The 23711-nt window shown below is 38.1% G+C and overlaps 1 pseudogene; it reads left to right on the top strand.

Moving 5' to 3' along the window:
- The first annotated feature begins 1980 nt into the window (after nt 1–1980).
- Nucleotides 1981–19867, top strand: LOC129637075 (olfactory receptor 1030-like; annotated as a pseudogene).
- The last annotated feature ends 3844 nt before the right edge of the window (nt 19868–23711 follow it).

Below are 23711 nucleotides of genomic sequence, written 5' to 3'. Positions count from 1 at the left end.
TCTAAAAGCCTACAAACAATTATCTTATCCAGGAACACAAATTCCAGGCTAAAACAACTCATGATAATGAAGAAGAATAAAAGTCATTGAAATGAAATGTTTTTCCATCTTTCTTTTTATTGTCCTCCTTTAAAAAATATGAAATAGGTAGAGCAGATAGTATACTTATTTTATAAATAAAGAAACTTCAGCTCTAAAACTATTTAGTTATTGGTGGGTGGGGAATGGCCCCAGGGTTCCTACTTCAATTAATATTTTAAAGAGTCATGGATCTGAAGTCATCTCCTATGGGGGCTTGCCTCTGATCATCACATATTCAAGATTCGATGATCTCATTAAATATAAATGAGAATAAAAGTATTTTAGCTGATGCTGAGCTCATATCATCTCTGATTAAGTTGTTTAGGATTTTCTCTTTTTTGTGAAAATCTGAAGGTTTTAACAGAGAAAAGGATTTGGAAGCACATCAACTTTGTTGCATCCACTGGATGTATAAATGCTTCTGTGTGCTTTGGGGAAATTATCTTCCTTTTGATGTTCAATTTCATCTCCAGTAAATATAGTGTAATATAATGACAATTGCCTCCATGGGTTGTTTGAGGAGACATGAGATCCTGTATGTAGAATGCTGGCATATTGAGATATTCAATTTCTATTCCCTTCCCCTATCATGTTAATCATTTATAGAAGAATAAACAATAGTCATAGTTTTTGTTGCATATTTGACATCTCTCAAAAATTGATTAATAGATATTTTAGATCTGCAGTGCTCAATAGAGTAGCCATTATGTATGTGTGGCCACTGAGCACTTACTATGTGACCAGTCAAATGGAGACGGGCTATATAAATATATAATACATACTATATTCAAAGCCTCAGAACAAGAAAAAAATTAAAACATATTAATAATTTTTATATTTCTTTCATGTTAAAATGAAAATATTTTGAGTATGTACAGGAGTAGCAAAGTTGGAAGAGGGTATTTGCTGTGACCAGTGTGTTCTCTTGGCAAAATTCTATTGACCTTTGCCCTGCTTCATTCTGTACTCCAAGGCCAAACTTGCCTGTTACCCCAGATGTTTCTTGACTTTCTACTTTTGCATTCCACTCCCCTATAATAAAAAGGGCATTTTTTTTTTTTTTTGGTGTTAGTTTTGAAGGTCTTGTAGGTCTTCATAGAACCATTCAACTTCCGTTTCTTCGGCCTTAGTGTTTGGGGCATAGACTTGGTTTACCATGATATTGAATGGTTTGCCTTGGAAACAAACAGAGATCATTCTTTCATTTTTGAGATTGCATCCAAGTACTGCATTTCAGACTCTTTCATTGATTATAAGGGCTACTCTATTTCTTCTAAGGAATTTTTTGCCTACGGTAGTAGATATAATGGTCATTTGAATTAAATTTGCCCATTCTGGTCCATTTTAGTTCACTGATTCCTAAAATGTCGATGTTCACTCTTGTCATCTCCTGTTTGATCAATTCCAATTCGCCTTGATTCATGGAACTAACAGTCCAGGTTCTTATGCAGTATCGGTTTTTATAGCATCAGACTTTACTTCCACCACCTGTCACATCCATAGCTCGGCGTTGTTTTCACTTTGGCTCAAACTCTTCATTCTTGCTGGAGTTATTTCTCCACTCTTCTCCAGTAGCATATCAGGTACCTACCAACCTGGGAGATCATCTTTCAGTGTCATATCTTCTTGCCTTTTCATACTGTTCATAGGGTTCTCAAAGCAAGAATACTGGTGTACAAATGAAGCAGGGCAAAGGCTAGCAGAGTTAGTTAGACTTGGATTACTGTGATACTGAATGGTTTGCCTTGGAAACAAACAGAGATCATTCTGTCATTTGGTTTCTCAGCAAATCCTAGAACATCATAGAAAAGTTGAGATCCAGTTTAAGTCCTAATCCCCTTTATACAGTTTGACTTTTTCATTTTCTTGGGGCTCACAGATAGCTATGTGCTCATAGCAATGGCTTATGACTGCTACATGGCCATCTGCAAACCCTTGTTATATGGCAGCAAAATGTCCCGAGGTGTCTGCCTTTCTCATTGCTACATCTTATATTTATGGCTTTACAAATGGTCTTGCATAGACCATCCTGATGGCCTCTCCTTCTGTGGACTCAATGAAATAAACCACTTTTACTGTGCAGACTCACTGCTCTTAGTCCTGGCCTGCTTAGATACTTATGTCAATGAAACTGCCATGTTTGTGGTGGCTGGTTCCAACCTCACGTTTTCTCTCACCATCATCCTCATCTCCTACGTTGTCATCTTTACAGCCATTCTGCAAGGTCGTTCTCCAGAAAGGAGGTGCAAGTCCTTCTCCACTTGTGGGTCTCATCTGACAATTGTCACTATGTTTTAATGGGACACTGTTCTTTGATGTATCTGAGGCTGCCTTCTGAGGCATCTGTAGAACAGACCAAAATTGCAGCTGTTTTTTATATCTTTCTGAGTCCTATGCTAAGCCTTTTGATCTACAGCCTTCAGAACAAATATGTTAAAAGAGCAATAAGGAGAGTGATTCAAGAGAAAATTTTTGTCAAATTAGGTACACATTTGGCCAGAGGTATGTAATATATTTAACAGAGAATTTTAAATTAACGAGTCACTTTTTGTCATTGACTTATTTTTTTCCTTTTGCAATTCACTTATGAAATGTGGAAGAATCTGTCAGATCATTAGCTTGTGTCATTTCAGTGTATTTAAAATGAATAACATCCTTCTGGGTCATCCCAGTGCACCAGCCCCAAGTAAAATTAAACAAACAAACAAACAAAAAAACTACTCAATAAATAAATAAATAAAATAAAATGAATACCATATGGAAATTCAATGACAAGACCAAACAGCATTGTTATTTTTGTAATATTAGTAAAGGACAGATAATTCTGTGCACAGTATTCATAAAGGTAGAAAGTTATAAAAGACAGAATTACCAATGATGCTAAGACAATGCCAATTTGTTTGATTTTAGGGGTTTAAAATTTTCCAAATTATTTTCCAAAAGTTGTCAATCATATAAGGAGGAATGTTTTTTGCTTAGTTGGTTAGTTTTTTCCTTTGTTCACGTTGCATATCCAAGAAGCTTTTTGGGTATCTTAAATTATTACTCTAAGAACTATATTTAGATATTAGTACTGGTCTAACAGAATCCTCACTGATTAAATGTTTGACAGAAATGCCAAATTTCCTTTAGATTTTGAAAATATTTCTTTTGATTTTTTTTTTTTTTTTTAACCAATATACCTCTGGCATTAACTTATATTGGCTTTCACATTTTTTTTTTTAGTATGCACTGTTAACAGCTCACAGACAAAAACAGTGAATAATATAAAGAGCATTTTTTGAAGCATACCTAATCATCATTAAGTTTTCACACAATGACACTTTGTTTCAAATTTGCACAAATCTCCATGTCATGGACCTGACTGCACACCTTTGGCGTCTCCCCCTGGGACATACAGGTTGGGGAAGATCACAATGCTGGAAAACTCCTCAGAAGAGAGGAGAGTTGAACAGAACTTGGTTGTGTTAGGTCAATCGAGTTGATTTTTTAAAAACTGATTTATAACTGATTTGCAATTTTAAGTTTCAGGTATACAACATTTGAAAGTCACTCAATCATGTCCGACTCTTTGTGATCCCATGAACTGTAGCCTGCCAGGCTCCTCTGTCCATGGGGATTCTCCAGGCAAGAATACTCAAGTAGGTTGACATGCCCCTCTCTAGGGGATCTTTCAGACGCAGGGATTGAACCCAGGTCTCCTGCATTGTGGGCAGATTACTTAGTGTCTGAGCCACCAGGGAAGCTGGGTGTTCAGCATAGTGATTTACAATTTTTAGAACTGTTAAAGAGGCTTCTCCAGTGGCTCAGTGGTAAAGGATCTGCTTGCAGTGTTGGCGACTCAGAAAATACAGGTTTCAGAACTGGGTTGAGAAGATCCACTGGCAGAGGAAATGTTTAAAAAGCAGTAAGAAGAGTGATTCAAAATAAATTATTTGCCAAATAGCATAGACATTTTGGTCACAGGTATGAAACATATCCATATTCTCTGATCAGTCAGTGAGCACTTTAAATTAACAAATCATTTTGGCTATTGACTATTCTTTTCCTTTTGTAAATCACCTATGAGACTTAGAAGAATGTTATCAAATTGTTAATTTTGACTCAGCATATTAAAATAATACCACACATATATTAAGACACGAGACCAAACAGCACTGCCATTGTTCTATAAACTTAGCAAAAGACAGATTATTCTATCTACATTACCTATAGTCACCAAACATGTAAGCTTGTTTGTTGGATTGTTTCTTTTGTACTTTCCATTCAAATTATATAGGAATGAAGATTTTAAGAATCTCAGGTTATTACCCCAAGATGTATCTTTAGGTATTAGTACTGGTCCAATAGAATCCTCATTCATAAGATTGTTGATGTAAATCCTAAATATACTAGAGAATATTTTTATTATTTCTTTTAAGTGTTTTAAGCTATTTATATCCCTATCAGAAAACTAGTTTTGAGGTTTCATTTTTTTGTTGTTATTATGAATGATTTCCAGTAGACATCCAAAATATAAACCAACATAAAGGCTACCAGTGCCAGGATAACTAGCAATTAATATAATACACAATGCCACATTTTTCATTTTTTAAATTTTTATTTCATTTTGGAGCATAGTTGATTAACAATATTGTGTTAGTTTCAGGTGTACAGCAAAGTGACTTTGGACTGCAAGGAGATCCAACCAGTCCATTTGAAGGAGATCAGCCCTGGGATTTCTTTGGAAGGAATGATGCTAAAGCTGAAACTTCAATACTTCGTTCACCTCATGTGAAGAGTTGACTCATTGGAAAAGACCCTGATGCTGGGAGGAATTGGGGGCAGGAGGAGAAGGGGACGACAGAGGATGAGATAGCTGTATGGCATCACTGACTCGATGGACGTGAGTCTGAGTGAACTCTGGGAGTTGGTGATGGACAGGGAGGCCTGGCGTGCTGTGATTCATGGGGTCGCAAAGAGTTGGACACGACTGAGCAACTGAACTGAACTGAACAGCAAAGTGACTTAGTCATACATATACATGTATCTATATTTTTCAAATTGTTTTCCCATTTAAATTAATATAGAATATTGAACAGCCTTCCCTGTGCTATAACAACAGATCCTTTTATTTCATTGTTTTAGCAACTCAGATCCTGCATCTCTGCATATCATAGACATTTGGCATCTCTTCCTGAGGCATATCTGGGGGAGATTATGACACTGAAACATGCTTAGAAGAGATGGGAGCTGAGCAGACCAGGGTCCTATCAAGTCTGTCTAGTGAATTTTCTTTTATCAGATCTTCAGTGTCCTTACCAACAGCATTCTTCACAGAGCTAGAACAAATAATTTCACAATTTGTATGGAAATACAAAAAACCTCGAATAGCCAAAGCGATCTTGAGAAAGAAGAATGGAACTGGAGGAATCAACCTACCTGACTTCAGGCTCTACTACAAAGCCACAGTTATCAAGACAGTATGGTACTGGCACAAAGACAGAAATATAGATCAATGGAACAAAATAGAAATCCCAGAGATAAATCCACGCACATATGGACACCTTATCTTTGACAAAGGAGGCAAGAATATACAATGGATTAAAGACAATCTCTTTAGCAAGTGGTGCTGGGAAATCTGGTCAACCACTTGTAAAAGAAGGAAACTAGAACACTTTCTAACACCATACACAAAAATAAACTCAAAATGGATTAAAGATCTAAACGTAAGAGCAGAAACTATAAAACTCCTAGAGGAGAACATAGGCAAAGCACTCTCTGACATACATCACAGCAGGATCCTCTATGACCCACCTCCCAGAATATTGGAAATAAAAGCAAAAATAAACAAATGGGACCTTATTAACCTTAAAAGCTTCTGCACATCAAAGGAAACTATTAGCAAGGTGAAAAGACAGCCTTCAGAATGAATTTTCATACATGAAAATGGAGAAAGATGATGTGGATTTGCCTATTTTCTTTTGTAGTTTTTAAAACTATTGAGACTATATTATTAGGTCTTATCAAGTACTGAACTAGTATTCTTCCTTTTATCATTTATACTTTCTATCCCTTCTATGATGTATAAAGTCTACAAGTGTGATTTGTCTGATAATCACATATACTTGGATGCTTTTTGTTTGTTTTTAGTTGGTTATGTCTAGTATGCTTATTTTGACATTTTTACTTTCAGGCTTGAAGTCCTTTTGATCACTATTTCTTATTTTATTGTGGATATTGACACTTTTGAATATTTCTGACAACTTTGTGCTTTTCACAAACTTCTTTATGCTTTTTCTCTTTTACTACTGTGAATTAAATCATATTTTGCAACTTTCCCTCCTTTTCAATCCTTGTTTGACTATGACACATTCTATTTTCTATTATTAATAAGTTTCCTTAAATTGTATATGCATACTTGTCTTAACTTAGTCTTCATTAATCAGTACATCTACTTTGCTATTAAATAATAAAAGGAACATACAACATTTTAATTATGAATTCATCCTACTTCTAACTTATAAACTTTCATTTGCAGGTATAGAAAAAATCATTAATATTAAATCATTTATTAATGAACTTTAAATATCTATAAGTGAAAGAGAAGAGTGAAAAAGTTGGCTTAAAGCTCAACTTTCAGAAATCTAAGATCATGGCATCTGGTCCCATCACTTCATGGGAAATAGATAGGGAAACAGTGGAAACAGTGGCTGACTTTATTTTGGGGGTCTCCAAAATCACTGCAGATGGTGATTGCAGCCATAAAATTAAAAGACGCTTACTCCTTGGAAGAAAAGTTATGACCAACCTAGATAGCATATTCAAAAGCAGAGATATTACTTTGCCAGCAAAGGTCCGTCTAGTCAAGGCTATGGTTTTTCCAGTGGTTGTGTATGGATGTGAGAGTTGGACTGTGAAGAAAGCTTAGTGCCAAAGAATTGATGCTTTTGAACTGTGGTGTTGGAGAAGACTTGTGAGAGTCCCTTGGACTGCAAGGATATCCAACCAGTTCATCCTAAAGGAGACCAGTCCTGGGTGTTCATTGGAAGGACTGATGCTGAAGCTGAAACTCCAATACTTCGTTCACCTCATGTGAAGAGTTGACTCATTGGAAAAGACCCTGATGCTGGGAGGGATTTGGGGCAGGAGGAGAAGGGGACGACAGAGGATGAGATAGCTGGATGGCATCACCGACTCGATGGACATGAGTTTGGGTGAACTTCGGGAGCTGCTGATGGACAAGGAAGCCTTGCGTGCTGCTACTCATGGGGTCGCAAAGAGTTGGACATGACTGAGCAACTGAACTGAACTGAACTGATATTGTATATTATTACAGTTATAATTATATTAAATGGTGATTCAATGTTTGGGTTCCTTTAACTTTTGTGACATTTATCAATTTTTTTCTGACTATTATATGGCACCCACTCTTCATTTCTGGTTTAGTTTTCACCTGTGTGACATATATCCTTCATCAGTTCTTTGAAAGTCTGTCTCTATATCCACTTATCTGAGAATATCACTTGTCCATTCTCAAAGGAGAATTTATTTGGGTATAAATGTAAAAAGACAGATACTTGCTTTCAGAATTTAAAATATCTTATATTCTGGCTTCTTTTTATTTGGCTATGCAGATGGATGTATTACCAGATTATTTGTTAATTCTCTGTGGATAAGATGCTATCTTTTTCAATTTGTAATATTCAGTTTCAGTGTTTGTTGGGATTTAGTTATATTTATGTTTTTGTATTTTCAGTGCATCTTTGCTGATTTCTTAAAGTCACATCCTCAAGATATATTCTTTTTTTTGTCTTTTTAAAAATTATTATTATTTTTATTTTATTTTATTTTTTAAACTTTACATAATTGTATTAGTTTTGCCAAATATCAAAATGAATCCGCCACAGGTATACATGTGTTCCCCATCCTGAACTATTACTATTATTATTATTATTACTTTACAAAATTGTATTGGTTTTGCCATACATCAACATGCATCCACCACAGGTGTACACATGTTCCCCACCCTGAACCCCCCTCCCTCTTCCCTCCCCATACCATCCCTCTGGGTCATCCCAGTGCACCAGCCTCAAGCTTCCTGTATCCTGAATCGAACCTGGACTGGCGATTCGTTTCTTATAAGGATATATTCTTACAGTATCATATAAGTTTAATTCATAGAAATTTTAAAATTGCATTTTTAATATTATCATTGTAACTGACTCATGATCATATTATTCCCAGTATTCTCAGTGTCATGAGGGCCAGGTATAAGGTCCTTGTCTAGCTCTGCTCAGTAATTTAAAGTCAGATTTTTAATCACAAAACCTAGAATAGAGATATTCTGAATAAATATCATGTGAGTTAATAAACTATCACTACGTCCTTTGCATTATAGTTTTTGAGTAGTGAAAAGATCTACTCTTTTTCACTTTCCAACATAATTTTTATTCAATCTAAATTATTTAGAATTTTACTGTACAGTTTCCATTCCTCATGCCTTCTACCATGAAACAGAAATATTTGAAGGACAAAAACTATCTTTATGTTTTTCTTACACTTTCTCCATTGACCACACAGTGGCAAACAGAAGATTTTCTCTGAATATTTGACAACTATGTGGATGGTATGAATGAACAGATTAATTGATAAGTGAATGCCTTTATAACCAGATAATGTGCAGCATTGTGTGAACGTGCCACATTTCTATTCTAAGCAACACGATATCATTAACTAATAATCTGTTGGATCCCAGCCTCACAGTTTATTAACTGTAGGTTCCAGGGAAAGTTAATTAACCTCTACTTGTTTCCCTGGAGAAGGGAATGGCAAACCACTTCAGTATTCTTGCCTTGAGAACCCCATGAACAGTATGAAAAGGCAAAATGATAGGATACTGAAAGAGGAACTCCCCAGGTCAGTAGGTGCCCAATACACTACTGGAGATCAGTGGAGAAATAACTCCAGAAAGAATGAAAGGATGGAGCCAAAGCAAAAATAATACCCAGCTGTGGATATGACTGGTGATAGAAGCAAGGTCCGATGCTATAAAGAGCAATATTGCATAGGAACCAGGAATGTCAGGTCCATGAATCAAGGCAAATTGGAAGTGGTCAAACAAGAGATGGCAAGAGTGAATGTCGACATTCTAGGAATCAGCGAACTAAAATGGACTGGAATGTGTTAATTTAACTCAGATGAACATTATATCTACTACTGTGGGCAGGAATCCCTCAGAAGAAATGGAGTAGCCATCATGGTCAACAAAAGAGTACGAAATGCAGTACTTGGATGCAATCTCAAGAATGACAGAATGATCTCTATTCATTTCCAAGGCAAAACATTCAATATCACAGTAATCCAAGTCTATGCCCCAATCAGTAATGCTGAAGAAGCTGAAGTTGAATGGTTCTATGAAGACCTACAAGACCTTTTAGAACAAACACCCACAAAAGATGCATTTTTCATTATAGGGGACTGGAATGCAAAAGTAGGAAGTCAAGAAACACCTGGAATAAGGCAAACTTGGCGTTGGAATACAGAATGAAGCGGGGCAAAAATGAATAGAGTTTTGCCAAGAAAATGCACTGGTCAGAGCAAACACCCTCTTCCAACAACACAAGAGAAGACTCTACACATGGACATCACCAGATGGTCAACACCAAAATCAGATTGATTATATTCTTTCCAGCCAAAGATGGAGAAGCTCTATACAGTCAACAAAAACAAGACCAGGAGTTTACTGTGGCTCAGATAATGTATTCCTTATTACCAAATTCAGACTTAAATTGAGGAAGGTAGAGAAAACCACTAGACCATTCAGGTATGGCCTAAATCAAACCCCTTATGATTATACAGTGGAAGTGAGAAATAGATTTAAGGGCCTAGATCTGATAGAGTGCCTGATGAACTATGGAATGAGGTTCATTACACTGTACAGGAGACAGGGATCAAGATCATCCCCATGGAAAAGAAATGCAAAAACGCCAAATGGCTGTCTGGGGAGGCCTTACAAATAGCTGTGAAAAGGAGAGAAGCAAAGAGCAAAGGAGAAAAGGAAAGATATAAGCATCTGATGCAGAGTTTCAAAGAATGGCAAGACGAGATAAGAAAGCCTTCCTCAGCGATCAATGGAAAGAAATAGAGGAAAACAAAAGAATGGGAAAGACTAGAGATCTCTTCAAGAAAATTAGAGATACCAAGGGAACATTTCATGGAAAGATGGGCTCGATAAAAGACAGAAGTGGTATGGACCTAACAGAAGCAGAAGACATTAAGAAGAGGTGGCAAGAATGCACAGAAGAACTGTACAAAAAAGATCTTCATGACCCAGATAATAATGATGGTGTGATCACTAATCTAGAGCCAGACATCCTGGAATGTGAAGTCAAGTGGGCCTTAGAAAGCATCACTACGAACAAAGCTAGTGGAGGTGATGGAATTTCAGTTGAGCTATTTCAAATCCTGAAAGATGATGCTGTAAAAGTGCTGCCCTCAATATGCCAGCAAATTTGGAAAACTCAGCAGTGGCCACAGGACTGGAAAAGGTCAGTTTTCATTTCAATCCCAAAGAAAGGCAATGCCAAAGAATGCTCAAACTACCACACAGTTTCACTCATCTCACATGCTAGTAAAGTAATGCTCAAAATTCTTCAAGCCAGGCTTCAGCAATATGTGAAGCATGAACTTCCAGATGTTCAAGCTGGTTTTAGAAAAGGCAGAGGAACCAGAGATCAAATTGCCAACAACTGCAGGACCATGAAAAAAGCAAGAGAGTTCCAGAAAAACATCTATTTCTTCTTTATTTACTATGCCAAAGCCTTTGACTGTGTGGATCACAATAAACTGTGGAAAATTCTGAAAGAGATGGGGATACCAGATCACCTGACCTGCCTCTTGAGAAACCTATATGCAGGTCAGTAAGCAATAGATAGAACTGGACATGGAACAACAGACTGGTTCCAAGTAGGAAAAGGAGTATTAGTCTGTATATTGTCACCCTGCTTATTTAACTTATAAACAGAGTACATTATGAAGAAGCACAAGCTGGAATCAAGATTGCTGGGAGAAATATCAATAACCTCAGATATGCAGATGACACGACCCTTAGGCAGAAAGTGAAGAGGAACTAAAAAGCCTCTTGATGAAAGTGAAAGAGGAGAGTGAAAAAGTTGGCCTAAAGCTCAACATTCAGAAAACTAAGATCATAGCATCTAGTCCCATCACTTCATGGGAAATAGATGGGGAAACAGTGAAAACAGTGTCAGACTTTATTTTTTGGGGTTCAAAAATCACTGCAGATGGTGACTGCAGCCATGATATTAAAAGACACTTACTCCTTGGAAGGAAAGTTATGACAAACCTAGATAGCATATTGAAAAGCAAAGACATTACTTTGCCAACAAAGGTCCGTTTAATCAAGGCTATGGTTTTTCCGGTGGTCATGTATGGATGTGAGAGTTGGTATGTGAGGAAAGCTGAGCACCGAGGAATGATGCTTTTGAACTGTGGTGCTGGAGAAGACTCTTGCGAGTCCCTTGGAGTGCAAGGAGATCCAACCAGTCCATTCTAAAGGAGATCAGTCCTGAGTGTTCATTGGATGGACTGATGCTGAAGCTGAAGCTCCAGTACTTTGGCCACCTCATGCGAAGAGTTGACTCATTAGAAAAGACCCTGATGCTGGGAGAGATTGGGGGTAGGAGGAGAAGGGGATTGCAGAGGATGAGATGGCTGGATGACATCACCAACTCAATGGGCATGGGTTTGGGTTAACTCCGGGAGTTGGTGATGGACAGGGAGGCCTGGTAAGCTGCGATTCTGGGGTTGCAAAAATCGGCCACGATTGAGTAACTGAATTGAATATCTGCAAAATATGAATAACTTAATATATTCCCCCATCAGCTCAAAATGTCAAGACATTTAGGCTTAAGTTCAAACAAACATTGAGTCCCATTGCTTTACCATTTCAAGGGATTTGATTCCCTGATAATATTGGGGTGTGGCAAGATTTCTTGTCTTCAATGAACTTAAGATTTAAAAAAAAAGTGAAACACTTATGTTTGTTTATAGCCTGAATGATTTTCTATGAAAAATAATTGAACCTTAGGGAGCTGGTCCTTCTGTGACATTCTGGTATAAACTTCTCAGAGTCTTCACATCAGTGCTGTCCCTGGGAAATCATTCTCCTTTCACAGGTAAGACTTGGTATTGTTAATATATATATTGGATATTAGAAATAGATACTTTAATCAATAAAAATAAAATTGTGGCCTGAAATGTACTCTCATAATTTAGCAAATGCTTTTATAAACAATTATAAAATGAATCAATAAAATAATCTGAGTTTGCATAAAAAACAGCAGCACATATTTAGAATAAATACAATGTGAGAAACATTATTCATTGAAAGTTGTATGAAAATCATTATTTTATAAATTAGGCAATGTTCTTTTTTAAAAGTATTCTTCTCTTTCTGTGTAATGTGGGTAAAAATGTATTAGTGGTACCTAGATCATCAGCTAAGTAATTACTGCTATTGAGTACTTTCTACTATGAAAGTGAAAAAAAAAGTGAATGTGCTTATCACTCAGTCATGTGCAAATCTTTGCATGGACCAAAGCTCACCAGGCTCCTCTGTCCATGACTTATTGAGCTAAGAATACTGGAGTGGAGAGGGTCTTCCCGAACCAGGGATTGAACCCATGTCACCTGCATTGCAGGCATTTCTTAACCATCTGGGCCACCAGTGTAGTCCACTTTCTCCTATGTTGCCCCCTCTAATTGCCACTAACTTTCACCTGATGCAAGTGATATGCTATGTTTCCCCCACAAAACGGGATGCCATAAGCACACACATCATATGTAAGATACAGTTCAGTTTGACAAATGTAAAATGTGACTCTCAGATTCAGGAGTCATTTCTAAGTACTGGACTAATTGTTTTGGACACTTACCTCAGACAGGTAAGTGTGAGAACTTATTAAGTGAAAATTACCACTCTCATTAACATACAGATGAAAAAAATAAGCAGGTTTACTTTTTTTTTCTATTTTCTCATAGTACAAATATTTATAAATGTACCTTGGAGTGGTATCATAATGGAAAAAGAAAAATAGATCAAAGACCACATGGCAGAGCTCAGCATGAGGGTGATTGTCCAGAGTACAAAGCTTGTTAGACTCCAGAGCCATCTCTGCCCACTTCTCTCTGAGTTTTCCTTGCCCCATCATGTAGGATGTTGTGCTCTGTTTTTGTGAAGGAACGTCATAACCATGAAGTATTCAAGTAAATGATCTAACATGTTGACTGCTTGCACTGTCTCATTTCTGCACAGTAAATATGGAATGGAGATGTTAATTATTTGGGGGTCTTATTGATGATTTAATAAATATAGAGATTAAAGAAACAATCCAAAAACAAAATAATGTTTGCTTGTTATGACAATAACTATAAGCATCAGTTCAGTTCAGTTCAGTCACTCGGTCGTGTCCAACTCTTTGTAAGTCCATGAATTGCAGCACGCCAGGCCTCCCTGTCCATCACCAACTCCCAGAGTTCACCCAAACTCACGTCCATCGAGTCAGTGATACCATACAGCCATCTCATCCTCTGTCATCCCCTTTTCTTCCTGCCCCCAATCCCTCCCAGCATCAGGGTCTTTTCCAATGAGTCAACTCTTTGCATGAGGTGGCCAAAGTACTGGAGTTTCAGCTTCAGCATCATTCCTTCCAAAGAAATCCCAGGGCTGATCTCTTTAGAATGGACTGGTTGGATCTCCTTGCAGTCCAAGGGACTCTCAAGAGTCTTCTCCAACACCACAGTTCAAAAGCATCAATACTTTGGCGCTCAGCTTTCTTCACAGTCCAACTCTCACATCCATACATGACCACAGGAAGAACCATAGCCTTGACTAGACGGACCTTTGTTGGCAAGGTAATGTCTCTGCTTTTGAATATGTTATATAGGTTGGTCATAACTTTCCTTCCAAGGAGTAAGCGTCTTTTAATTTCATGGTTGCAATCACCATCTGCAGTGATTTTTGAACCACCCCAAAATAAAGTCTGACACTGTTTCCACTGTTTCCCCATCTATTTCCCATGAATTGATGGGACAAGAAGGCATGATCTTCGTTTTCTGAATGTTGAGCTGTAAGCCAACTTTTTCACTCTCCACTTTCACTTTCATCAAGAGGCTTTTTCATTCCTCTTCACTTTCTGCCATAATGGTGGTGTCGTCTGCATATCTGAGCTTATTGACACTTCTCCTGGCAATCTTGATTCCAGCTTGTGCTTTTTCCAGCCCAGCATTTCTCATGATGTACTCTGCATATAAGTTAAATAAGCAGGGTGATGATATACAGCCTTGACGTCTTTCTTTGCCTATTTGGAACCAGTCTGTTGTTCCAAGTCCAGTTCTAACTATTGCTTCCTGACCTGCATATATGTTTCTCAAGAGGCAGGTCAGGTGGTCTCGTATTCCCATCTCTTTCAGAATTTTCCACAGTTTATTGTAGCATAAGTGCTTATAAAAGGAAACCAAATGATGTGATTTCATTAATTTAGATGACTTTGGCATGGGCTTCCCTTGTGGCTCAGCTGGTAAATAATCTGCCTGCAACGTGGGAGACCTGGGTTTGATCCCTGGGTTGGGAAGATCCCCTGGAGAAGGTAAAAGCTACCTACTTCAGAACTCTGGCCAGGAGAATTCCATGGACTGTATAGTTCATTGGGTCACAAACAGTTGGACACGACTTAGTGACTTTCACTTTCAGTTTCAATTTACCACTCTGGTCAATAAATTCAAATATCTCAGTAGGATAATGAAGTAGTGTAAATGCGTGAGAAAGCAGGGGTGGTTCTTCATTTACAAAGTGCTTTAAACATGATCTGTGTCCATCCCTGTACTGTAGCTTTTAATAAGAGTTGTTATAACAATGACCTACTACTAGGTTTTTCCTGCTACTGAACAAAAGTATAGATTCTTCCAGCACTGCCTTTATGGTCTCCTTTATCATTCACAAAAGTTGAAAAGTGGACCTTATGATTTTTCACATAATATCACAATTTTGTAGGTAATATGATTATTATTATCAGTGTGACCATTTACATGTTTTAAAGAACTTGAATCAAATTTCTATCATAGAATTTATTCTTACCCTCTGTAAGAGTTAAAATGAGGGGTAGTTTCAGCAAAATCATTACAGTTTGGGGATGTGTCTGACAATCATTTTAAAATAATTGTCTTCTCCCCCAAGAGGAAACTTTTCATATGATATTTTCCCCTAATTAGGCCCTCCTTTATTATTTAGTATCAGTGATATAATATGTGTGTTTGTATAAAAAGCTACACATATTTTTGTGTAATGTATACTTATCTATTTTTATAGAAAAAAGAACTGACTTACATTTGTGTCCCATGAACCAAATTATGCCCTCAATAATTGGCTATAATAAACAAAACTAAGGATATCCTGAATGGTCTAGTGGTTTTCCCTACTTTCTTCAATTTAAGTCTGAATTTGCAATAAGGAGCTCATGATCTAAGCCACAGTCAGCTCCCGGTCTTGTTTTTGCTGACTGTATAGAGCTTCTCCATCTTTGGCTGCAAAAATATAATCAATCTGATTTCGGTGTTGACCATCTGGTGATATCCATGTGTACAGTCCTCTCTTCTGTTGTTGGAAGGGGGTGTTTGCTATGACCAGTGCATTTTCTTGGCAAAAGTCTATTAGTCTTTACCCTGCTTCATTCCATATTCCAAGGCCAAAGTGAGAAATAGATTTAAGGGCCTTGATCTGATAGATACAATGCCTGATGAACTATGGAATGAGGTTCGTTACATTGTACAGGAGACAGGGATCAAGAACATCCTCATGGAAAAGAAATGCAAAAAAGCAAAATGGCTGTCTGGGAAGGCCTTACAAATAGCTGTGAAAAGAGGAGAAGCAAAAAGCAAAGGAGAAAAGGAAAGATATAAACATCTTAATGCAGAGTTCCAAAGAATAGCAAGGAGAGATAAGAAAGAGGTCCTCAGCGATCAATGGAAAGAAGTAGAGGACAACAATAGAATGGGAAAGACTAGAGATCTCTTCAGGAAAATTAGAGATACCAAGGGAACATTTCATGGAAAGATGGGCTCGATAAAAGACAGAAGTGGTATGGACCAAACAGAAGCAGAAGGTATTAAGAAGAGGTGGCAAGAGTAAACAAAAGAATTGTACAAAAAAGATCTTCACGACCCAGATAATTATGATGATGTGATCACTGACCTAGAGCCAGACATCCTGGAATGTGAAGTCAACTGGGCCTTAGAAAGTATCACTATGAACAAAGCTAGTGGAGGTGATAGAATTCCAATTGAGCTATTTCAAATCCTGAAAGATGATGCTGTGAAAGTGCTGCACTCAATATGCCAGCATATTTGGAAAACTCAGCAGTGGCCACAGGGCTGGAAAAGATCAGTTTTCATTCCAATCCCAAAGAAAGGCAATGCCAAAGAATGCTCAAACTACCACACAATTGCACTCATCTCACACGCTAGTAAAGTAATGCTCAAAATTCTCCAAGCCAGGCTTCAGCAATACATGAACCGTGAACTCCCTGATGTTCAAGCTGGTTTTAGAAAAGGCAGAGGAACCAGAGATCAAATTGCCAACATCCACTGGATCATGGAAAAAGCAATAGAGTTCCAGAAAAACACCTATTTCTGCTTTATTGACTATGCCAAAGCCTTTGACTGTGTGGATCACAATAAACTGTGGAAAATTCTGAAAGAGATGGGAATAGCAGACCACCTGACCTGCCTCTTGAGAAACCTATATGAAGGTCAGGAAGCAACAGTTAGAACTGGACATGGAACAACAGACTGGTTCCAAATAGGAAAAGGAGGACGTCAAGGCTGTATGTTGTCACCCTGCTTATTTAACTTATATACAGAGTACATCATGAGAAACGCTGGACTGGAAGAAGCACAAGCTGGAATCAAGATTGCTGGGAGAAATATCAATAACCTCAGATATGCAGATGACACCACCCTTATGGCAGAAAGTGAAGAGGAACTAAAAAGCCTCTTGATGAAAGTGAAAGTGAAGAAGGAAAAAGTTGGCTTACAGCTCAACATTCAGAAAACTAAGATCATGCGTTCTGGTCCCATCACTTCATGGGACATAGATGGGGAAACGGTGGAAACAGTGTCAGACTTCATCTTTTTGGGCTCCAAAATCACTTCAGATGATGACTGCAGCCACAAAATCAAAAGACACTTACTCCTTGGAAGGAAAGTTATGACCAACCTGGATAGCATATTGAAAATCAGAGACGTTATTTTGCCAACAAAGGTCTATCTAGTCAAGGCTTTTCCTGTGGTCATGTATGGATGTGAGAGTTGGACTGTGAAGAAGGCTGAGTGCCGAAGAATTGATGCTTTTGAACTGTGGTGTTGGAGAAGACTCTTGATAGTCCCTTGGACAGCAAGGAGATCCAACCAGTCCTTTCTAAAGGAGATCAGCCCTGGGATTTCTTTGGAAGGAATGATGCTAAAGCTGAAACTCCAGTACTTTGGCCACCTCATGCAAAGAGTTGACTCATTGGAAAAGACCCTGATGCTGGGAGGGTTTGGGGGCAGGAGGAGAAGGGGACGACAGAGGATGAGATGGCTGGATGGCATCACTGACTCGATGGACATGAGTCTGTGTGAACTCCGGGAGTTGGTGATGGACAGGGAGGCCTGACGTGCTGTGATTCATAGTTTGCAAAGCGTTGTACATGACTGAGCTACTGAACTGAACTAAAGGATATCCTGAGATGTCTTAAAAGTGAAACAAGTTTTGGTGATGTGAGGGCCACCTTAGGCAGGCAAGAGTGGATGAAGTGAACTGGCATCACTTTATGTTGTGATGTGAGGGATTAACTTAAAATGTCCCTGAGGTTAGAGTGGCAGGTAGACAGACACTTGTTCTATAAGTATCTATCTGTTCTACTTCCTTAAGTCCATTCAGCTCAGAAAATGCATGAGCTATTGGCTGATTTTTTAGACACTGCACCAAAATTATACTGAAAACAAACATCACAATTTCAAAGAAAAGCAACGTTTAAGAGGAAATGTCAGTGACCAATTCTTGAGAATGAATTGGAGAAAAGATAAAAGATTTTCATATAGGAAAAGACTTGTGCAAAAGCATTGGAAAATATGACTACTTTTATGTAAAGGAACTCTACATTAACTATTGAAAACATCAAATACATGTTTACTAGGATATTTCTGTGCTTTTTTAAAAGAATTTTTCTATGTGGACAATGTTTAAAGTACTTACTGAATTTCTCATAATATGGCTTCTGTTCTATATATAGAACATGTCAATGAGACATGTGGGATCTTAGCTTCCTATGTGGAGATCCAACTCTCACCCCTTGGATTGTAGCACCACTGGATTCCCAGAGATGTCTCTTAGGTTACTTTAAAAAAATAATAATTTACTTATTTTAATTGGAGACTAATTACTTTACAATATTGTACTAGTTTTTGCCATACATTGACATGAATCAGCCATTTATACGACATGTATTTAGAAGTTTGAGAGAGGTAGGCATCAGATGACACCATGTGAGTAATGGAAAAAAGACAAAGGACCAATTAATTTTTATTTCCTTTATTTTTGAAGTCATTGGAAGCTGAGCAAACACAGTGTTAAAGAAAACTAAACAGATGTGACTGAATTTATCCTCCTGGGACTGACAGATTGAGCTGAGTTGCAGCCTGCCCTTTTTGTGGTCTTCCTAGGTTCGATCCCTGGGTTGGGAAGATACCCTGGAGAAGGAAATGGCAACTCACTCCAGTACTCTTGCCTGAAAAATCCCGTGGACAGAGGAGCCTGATAGTCCATGGGGTCTCAAAGAGTCGGACACGACTGAGCGACTTCACTTGCTCGCTCGCTCACTAGTCATCTATCAGATCACAGTCATCAGCAATGTGAGCATGATTTTGTTAATCAAACTGACTCAAAGTTTCACACTCCAATGTACTTCTTCCTCAGCCACCTCTCCTTTGTAGATCTCTGTTATACCACCAATGTCACTCCTCAGATGCTGGTTAATCTCTCATCTAAGAAAAAAACATTTCCTTCCTTGGTTGCTTTATACAATTTGACTTTTCCATTTCCTTGGGGCTCACAGATAGCTATATGCTCAAAGCAATGACTTATGACTGCTACATGGCCAACTGAAAACCCTTGTTATATGGCAGCAAAATGTCCTGAGGTGTCTACCTCTCTCTCATTGCTGCTACTTATACTTATAGCTTTGCAAATGGTCTTACCCAGACCATCATGATGCTCCACCTCTCCTACTGTGGACACAATGAAATCAACCACTTTTACTGTGTGGACCCACCTTTCTTAGTCCTGGCCTACTCAGATACTTATGTCAATGAAACTGCCACGTTTGCGGTGGCTGGTTCCAACCTCATGTTTGCTCTCACCATCATCCTCATCTTCTACATTGTCATCTTTACAGCCATTCTGCAAGGTTGTTCTCCAGAAGGGAGGTGCAAGTCTTTCTCCACTTGTGGGTCTCATCTGACAGTTGTCATTATGTTTTATGGGGCACTGTTCTGGATGTATCTGAGGCCACCTTCTGAGGCATCTGTAGAACAGATAAAAAATTCAGCTGTTTTTTATGTCTTTGTGAGTCCTTTGCTAAACCCTTTGATCTACAGCCTTCAGAACAAAGATGTTAAAAGATCAATAAGGAAAGTGTTTCAAGAGAAATTAATTGTCAAATCAGGTACACATTTAGTCAGAGGTATGTAATATAATTGTATTCTCTGACCAATTAGAGAAAAATTTTCAACTAATAAGTCACCTTTTCTGATTGACTTGTCTTTTTCTTTTATAATTCACCTGTGAGTCTTGAAATAGTTTCCAGTCATTAGCTTGTGTTACTTTACTGTATTAAAATGACTAAAACCTTAAATGGATAAAGAAATGGCAACCCACTCCAGTATTGTTGCCTGGAGAATCACATGGACAGAGGAGCCTGGCAGGCTACAGTCCATGGGGTCTCAAGAGTTTGACAGGACTTAGTGACTAAACCACCACCACCCACCATGCTGAAATTCATAAAGCATTGCTATTGCTCTGTAAAATTAATATATGTCAGATAATTCTACCCATAGTACTCATAATGGTAGAAATTTATGAAAGACAGATTTACCAAATGATGCTAAGGCAATGACAATTTGTTTGATTTGGAGGGCTTAATAATTTGCAAACTATTTACCAAAACCTGTCAACCATATCAGGAAGAAAGGGTTTCCTTTCCTTGCTTCTTTTGGTTGGTTTTTCCTTTGTTCACCTTATATATCAGTTAAGATCATTGGGTATCTTAAGTTATTATTCTAAGAAATATATGTAGATATTAGTATTGGTGTAATGGAATCCTCATTCATAAAACTTTTGAAAGAAATCCCAAATTTCCTTTAGGTTTTTTAAAAACTTATTTATTTTGACTTTTGTTTGTTTGTTTTACCAATATACTTTCCACTTTAAAACTGATACTGTGTTTTTAGTATTTTTTTTTATGAACTCCTCACAGTCAGAAGTAGAAAATAATGTAATGAGCACTTGACTATGCATAACTAATCATCAGTAAGCATTCACACAACCACACTTTTGTTTAGGATTTTCACACATCTCCATGTCATGGACCCCATTGCTCACCTTTGGCATTTCCTCCTGAGGTGTACAAGTTGGGGAATCTTATGGTGCTGGAAAAATCTCAGAAGAGATGGCAGTTGAGCATAACATGGTTCTATTTGGCCAAGTTAGTTGATTTCTCTGCTTTTTTCAGATCTTCAGTATCCCCACACGTGTTTATTATTTCATACATAAAACATGAGAGAGAAGTGTGTGGATTTTTATCTTTCTTTTCATGATTCTTTAAATATTGAACTTAGAACTGCCTTATGACCCAGCAATCCCACTGCTGGGCATACACACCGAGGAAACCAGAATTGAAAGAGACTCATGTACCCCAAAGTTCATCGCAGCACTGTTCATCAGCCAGGATATGGAAGCAACCTAGATGTCCATCAGCAGATGAATGGATAAGAAAGCTGTGGTACATATACACAATGGAGTATTACTCAGCCATTAAAAAAATACATTTGAATCAGTTCTAATGAAGTGGATGAAACAGGAGCCTATTATACAGAGAGAAGTAAGCCAGAAAAAAAAAAAACAACACCAATACACTATACTAATGCATATATATGGAATTTAGAAAGATGGTAACAAACCCTGTATACGAGACAGCAAAAGAGACACTGATGTATAGAACAGTCTTTTGGACTCTGTGGGAGAGGGAGAGGGTGGGATGATTTTGGAGAATGGCATTGAAACATGTATAATATACATGAAACGAGTCGCCAGTCCAGGCACGATGCACAACACTGGATGCTTGGAGCTGGTGCACTGGGACAACCCAGAGCAATGGTACGGGGAGGGAGGGGGGAGGAGGGTTCAGGATGGGGAACACGTGTATACCTATGGCGGATTCATGTTGATATATGGCAAAATCAATACAATATTGTAAAGTTAAAAAAAAAAAGAAAAAAAAGTAATAAACTAGTATTATTCCTCATATCACTTATAGTTTCTATCCCATCTCTGATATTTAAAAATTTAAAAATTGCTTACGATAATCATAAATCCTCAGCGGCACTTTTTACTGTTTTTCAGTTCAGTTTAGTCACTCAGTCGTGTCCGACTCTTTGTGACCCCATGAATCGCAGCATGCCATGCCTCCCTGTCCATCACCAACTCCCGGAGTTCACTCAGACTCATGTCCATCGAGTCAGTGATGCTATCCAGACATCTCATCCTCTTTCATTCCCTTCTCCTCCTACCTCCAATCCCTCTCAGCAAAAGAGTCTTTCCAATGAGTCAACTCTTCGCATGAGGTGGCCAAAGAACTGGAGTTTCAGCTTTAGCATCATTCCTTCCAAAGAAATCCCAGGGCTAATCTCCTTTAGAATGGACTGGTTGGATCTCCTTGCAGTCCAAGGGACTCTCAAAAGTCTTCTCGAACACCATAGTTCAAAAGCATCAATTCTTTGGCACTCAGCTTTCTTCACAGTTCAACTCTCACATCCATAGATGACTGCTGGAAAAACCATAGCTTTGACTAGACGGACCTTTGTTTGCAAAGTAATGTCTCTGCTTTTCAATATGCTATCTAGGTTGGTCATAACTTTTCTTCCAAGGAGTAAGTGTCTTTTGATTTCATGGCTGCAGTCACCATCTGTAGTGATTTTGGAGCCCCCCCAAAATAAAATCTGACACTGTTTCCACTGTTTCCCCATTTATTTCCCGTGAAGTGATGGGACCACATGGCATGATCTTCGTTTTCTGAATGTTGAGTTTTAAGCCAACTTTTTCACTCTCCAGTTTCACTTTCATCAAGAGGCTTTTTAGGGGAAAAAAAAAAAAAGAGGCTTTTTAGTTCCTCTTTACTTTCTGCCATAAGGGTGGTGCCATCTGCATATCTGAGATTATTGATATTTCTCCCTGGAATCTTGATTCCAGCCTGTGCTTCCTCCAACCCAGCATTTCTTAAGATGCACTCTGTATATAAGTTAAATAAGCAGGGTGACAATATACAGCCTTGACGTCCTCCTTTTCCTATTTGGAACCAGTCTGTTGTTCCATGTCCAGTTCTAACTGTTGCTTCCTGACCTGCATATAGGTTTCTCAAGAGGCAGGTCAGGTGGTCTGGTATTCCCATCTCTTTCAGAATTTTCCACAGTTTATTGTGATCCAGTCAAAGGCTTTCGCATAGTCAATAAAACAGAAATAGATGTTTGTTTCTGGAACTCTCTTGCTTTTTCCATGATCCAGCAGATGTTGGCAATTTGATCTCTGGTTCTTCTGCCTTTTCTAAAATGAGTTTGAACATCTGGAAGTTTACGGTTAATGTATTGCTGAAGCCTGGCTTGGAGAATTTTGAGCATTACTTTACTAGTGTGTGAGATGAGTGCAATTGTGCGGTAGTTTGAGCATTCTTTGGCATTGCCTTTCTTTGGGATTGGAATGAAAACTGATCTTTTCCAGCCCTGTGGCCACTGCTGAGCTTTCCAAATTTGCTGGCATATTGAGGGCAGCACTTTCACAGCATTATCTTTCAGGATTTGAAATAGCTCAACTGGAATTCCATCACCTCCACTAGCTTTTTTCGTAGTGATGCTTTCTAAGGCCCATTTGACTTCACATTCCAGGATGTCTGGCTCTAGGTAAGTGATCATACCATCGTGATTATCTGGGTCGTGAAGATTTTTTTTTTTTTTGTACAGTTCTTCTGTGTATTCTTGCCACCTCTTCTTAATATCTTCTGCTTCTTTTAGGTCCATACTATTTCTGTCCTTTATCGAGCCCATCTTTGCATAAAATGTTCTCTTGGTATCTCTAACTTTCTTGAAGAGATCTCTAGTCTTTCGCATTCTATTGTTTTCCTCTATTTCTTTGCATTGATCGCTGCAGAAGGCTTTGTTATCTCTTCTTTCCATTCTTTGAAACTCTGCATTCAGATGCTTATATCTTTCCTTTTCTCCTTTGCTTTTCACTTCTCTTCTTTTCACAGCTATTTGTAAGGCCTCCC

Source organism: Bubalus kerabau, chromosome 22 (assembly GCF_029407905.1).
Source record: "Bubalus kerabau isolate K-KA32 ecotype Philippines breed swamp buffalo chromosome 22, PCC_UOA_SB_1v2, whole genome shotgun sequence".
NCBI classification, from domain to species: domain Eukaryota; kingdom Metazoa; phylum Chordata; class Mammalia; order Artiodactyla; family Bovidae; genus Bubalus; species Bubalus kerabau.
Note: the sequence above shows the minus strand (reverse complement) of the source record. Positions and strands in the feature narration are given on the sequence as shown.